Below are 4,924 nucleotides of genomic sequence, written 5' to 3' on the forward strand. Positions count from 1 at the left end.
GTATTGTTGGATTCATAATGTTCTAATTGCATGTATAGTAGTTAGTTGGACATGAAATATTATGGTTTGACCTATATTATGATTATCCTGCACAACACTGTTGACTCCTTGTAAAAGCTTTTGGTTACTCAATAATTGATGATACATGGTGATATGCCATTTTCAGGAAGAGCATCGTGCCCGGGATCTTTTCTATATTCTCTGGGTACCTGATTTATTTATGGAGAGAGTACAAAGAAATGGGCAATGGTCATTGTTTTGTCCAAATGAGTCCCCTGGATTGGCAGATTGCTAGGGTGAAGAATTCAACAAACTCTATATGCAATATGAAACAAAGATACTGTTGCATTGTTCAAATACACCGTAGACTGGATAGTTTCTTCTTGGTACTTGATTCTTATCAGTTTTCTCTTTTACTCAGGGCAAGGCCAAGAAAGTTGTACATGCACAAAATTTGTGGTTTGAAATTTTGAAGTCCCAGATAGAAACAGGGACTCCTTACATGCTATATAAAGTGAGTTGTATGTGCTATGAGTGTTCATTTGTGGTATTGCTTCAGTTATCCTTAATTTTTTTTTCCTTCATTATTATAGGATTCTTGCAATAGAAAAAGCAACCAACAGAATCTTGGTACTATTAAATCTTTTAACTTGTGTACTGAGATTATTGAGTACACAAGTCCAGATGAAACTGATGTCGGCAATCTGGCTTCGATTGCTCTTCCACGATTTGTGAAGGAGAAGGTAATTCCAATGGCATGGTTATGCATGTTTATTATGGAGTACTGCTTTTGCTTAAAATATAATGCTTGGCTTTATCATTCTGCTATGTGCAGGGGGTACCAAATGAATCTCAACCATCTAAGCTAGTTATCTCTTATAATGTTATGTTGACTACGTACTAATTTATTTACTCACTTTTTACATGTAGTTCCAACAAGTTGATTATGACAAAACGGTTATTGATCGGGTACGTTCAGAATGAGCCGATGTTGTATCAAGTCATATAGAGTAGGTATGATTTGATGACTAGAACGTTGTTATCATTTAGACTTAGTTCGTGGAAATTTTTTTTGTAGTATTATGACTTGGATGGTGATTCGATTTGAATTGGTCATGAAAGTATTTAGACTTGTTAATTAGTTCTTTTGTATTTTGAATCTTAACTTGTGCAAAATTATGTAAATACACTTGGTGATGGTGAATGGATAAATTAATTTTGTATATTATTAAAATTTAAGCAGGTTAAAAACGGTTAAAACCATTGAGACAACGGTTAAAAACCGTTGTCTATTTTACAATAGACAATAGTTTAAAATTGTTATCTTTTCTACAAAAGGCAACAGTTTATGAGCGTGACTTTTAACAACAGCAGTTTTAACAACACACAATAGACAACAGTTTATAACTGTTGTCTTTCAAAGAAAAGACAACGGTTAAAAACCATTGTGTTTTAGAGAAAAGACAACGGTTAAAAACCGTTGTCTACGTGCATGACTTTTAACAACACCGGTTTTAACAACACACAATAGACAACGGTTAAAAAACCGTTGTATTTTCTATAAAAGATAACGGTTAAAAACCGTTTTCTATATTCATGATTTTTAACAACACTGATTTCAACAACAGTAAATAGGCAATGGTTAAAAAACTGTTGTCGTTTCTAGAAAAGACAACGGTTTAAATCCGTTGTCTATGTGCGTGACTTTTAACAACACCGGTTTCAACAACAGTAAATAGACAACGGTTAAAAAACTGTTGTCGTTTCTAGAAAAGACAACGGTTTAAAACCGTTGTCTATGTGCGTGACTTTTAACAACACCAGTTTCGACAACAGTAAATAGACAACGGTTAAAAAACCGTTGTCGTTTCTAGAAAAGACAATGGTTTAAAACCGTTGTCTATATGCGTGACTTTTAACAACACCGGTTTCAACAACACTTAATAGACAACGGTTAAAAAACCGTTGTCGTTTCTAGAAAAGACAACGGTTAAAAAACTGTTGTCTATGCGCGGGACTTACAACAACACCGGCTTCAACAACAGAAATTATACCTCTACAACAACGGTTATTAACCGTTGTCTATGTGCATTTTTCTTGTAGTGTTTCACTGAAATACTCAATACTGTGCAGTTTTTAAGCATTTAAGTTGTAATTCGGTCATTGGGTTGACTTGTATTTCAGTATTTTGTATTTTTGTATAAATGCTGCTTTAGTAGTTTAGTGCTTTTGAGTTTTGATGTCTGAATAATGATTGTATGTTAGACTGTTAGTACTTAGTAGTTAGTGCTTACTGCTTAGTACTAAGTTAGTATTTTAGTTACTGTCTATTAGAAATTTGAAGTTGTTTACATAAAATTTTGACTTTGTACTCAAATAAGCTCTTTTTTATAATTTTTCTCTCTAGCATGTCTAGGGTTTTGGTCTTCTTCTAGGGTTTATTCCTAGTTTTCAAACACTTTCTAGCTTTCTACGGTATTCCGGTAACGTTAATTCTATCGTCGAACTGTGATTGCAAGCATTAGATTATCCACGCCGCCCTTTTGTGATCGCAAGTTGATTAATTAATCCACGCCGCTGAGTTTTGAGGTCGCATGCAGTAGAATAGCCACGTCGCCGAGTTACGTCCACAAGCAGCAGTTTTAATCCGGGCAGTAGAAGATCCGCAACGCCGAATTGTGTTCGTAAGCAGTAGGTGGTTCCACGCTAACAGATTCCCACGTGGCAGAATTGTGCTCGCAAGCAGCGGTTGTTAGTCCACGCTAATTGATCATATGGCGTCGACAACTGTAGGAGGAAATGTAGCAGGTTTGACAGCCCGATGGGCAGATCTTGTCCTCGAGGAGGAAGTTGACACTTTCGAACCGGTGGTTGCGGACGAAGGGGAAGAGCAGGCTGAGGTTGAGGAGACATGGGTTCTGGTCGGTCGTTTTCTGACTGAGAAGACGGTGAAAGTTGAATTTATGAAACAAGTTTTGGCTTCGTGTGGCAGCCAGTGCGTGGGGTACAGGTGACGGAGGTGCAACCAAAACTGTTTATGTTTGTCTTTTATCACTTAACTGATATGTAGTATGTGTTGGAGGAAGGACCATGGGCATTCCAGAATCATACGTTTGTTTGCAAGCAACTCCCGGATGGGGTGGTACCGACGGATGTAGTGCTGGACACGGTGGAGCTATGGGTGCAGTTCTATGACTTGCCGTTTGGGTATACGTCAGATAAGATCCTAGAGCAAATTGGCAATTTTTTGGGGGTTTTCATCAAACTGGATGATCGGTTTCTTGATGCGCCTTGGTTAACCTATTACCGTATACGTGTGGCGATCCTGGTGAACAAACCTTTGAAGCGCAGGATGATAATGTTGAAGCGAGACAAATCGTATTGTTGGGTGAATTTCAGGTATGAAAGATTGCATACATTTTATTTTTTCTGTGGAATGATGGGACATTCCTATAGATTTTGCCTAAAAGTCAGGAATGCGACCATTCCCGTACAGCAATTTCCGTATAGTGATGATCTTAGGGCTGGGGGGTGCATGGACCGAGGGAGATAGGGGACCCATGGTTGGTGCCATTGGGAGGGAAGCCGAAGGGGGAGAAGCCGGTGAGGGAGGGGAGGGGAGAGAGGAGGGAGGGGGACGGTGAGGGTGTGGATGGTGAACGTATGGACCATGCTGTTGTCCATGCAATGGCGAAACGGAGGAGGGAGATGGATGGGGGGTGTGGAGGTAACCGAGTGAATGAGGGAGAGGATGTAGCCATGACAGATGTCCAAAAAAACTTGCAATTGGCGGGTGCTGCAGTGCAGACCCGCCCGACCCAATGAGTACATTGAGCTGGAACTGTCGTGGCTTGGGTAATCCACAGACAGTTCGGGAGATTGAGGACATGGTGTCCCGTAAGAAACCCGATTTTGTATTTCTAATGGAAACCAAGGTTAACCGAGATCATGCAGAGAGACTTCGGGTTAAGCTTGGATTCGATGGCCTGTTTTATGTGGACAATTCTGGATTGAGTGGTGGATTGGCGTTGTTGTGGAGGACAAATAGTATAGCCAGATTGATAAGTTATGCTGATAATTATGTGGATGTTGAAGTGAGTATACCGGGGTTTGATAGATGGAGGATGACCGGCTTCTATAGTTTTTCGAAACGCCCGCAGAGAGGAGAGTCATGGGATCTAATTCGTTCATTGGCAACCAGATCGAACCTTCCATGGGTAATGATTGGAGATTTTAATGACTTGTTATATCAGTATGAGAAACGGGGAGGAAATCCCCATCCAGACAGCCTTTTACGGGGTTTTGGGGAAACTATTGAGCATTGTGGCTTAATGCAATTGCCTATGTCAGGGTATCCGTTTACTTGGGAAAAGGGGAAGGGAACACCAAACTGGATAGAGGAACGATTGGACAAACTTTTGGCTACTCAGAGTTGGAGGGAGCTGGTGGCCGATGCAAGTGTGCAAAACATATTGACCCGAAAGTCGGATCATTCTGCTCTTTTCCTTGGGATTCTGAATCTTCGGGAAAGGAGGGGTGGTTTGAGAAGAGGGTTCCGTTTTGAGATGGCTTGGCTGCATGATGACGGTTGTAGAGGTGTGGTGGAAAGAGCCTGGGGTGAGGGAAGAGATAAGGGTTTGCAAGGATGTATCTCGTTTTGTGGTGAGCGGTTAACACGTTGGGGTGGAGACCGGTTCCATAAATTCGGAGAGCAAATAATGAACCTACGGAGGGAACAGTTGCGTTTCAGGGGATGTACGGATTCAGTATCTTTAGCTGAGTTTCAAGAATTAGACAAGCGCCTGACTAGTATTGAGCTGCAGGAGGATGCTTATTGGAGGCAGAGGGCCAAACAGCACTGGCTTAAGGGTGCGGATGCGAACACAAAATTCTATCACAGGTATGCTTCTCATCGAAAGAAAAA

The sequence above is a fragment of the Ipomoea nil genome, unplaced genomic scaffold (genome assembly GCF_001879475.1).
Source record: "Ipomoea nil cultivar Tokyo-kokei standard unplaced genomic scaffold, Asagao_1.1 scaffold0276, whole genome shotgun sequence".
Lineage (NCBI taxonomy): Eukaryota > Viridiplantae > Streptophyta > Magnoliopsida > Solanales > Convolvulaceae > Ipomoea > Ipomoea nil.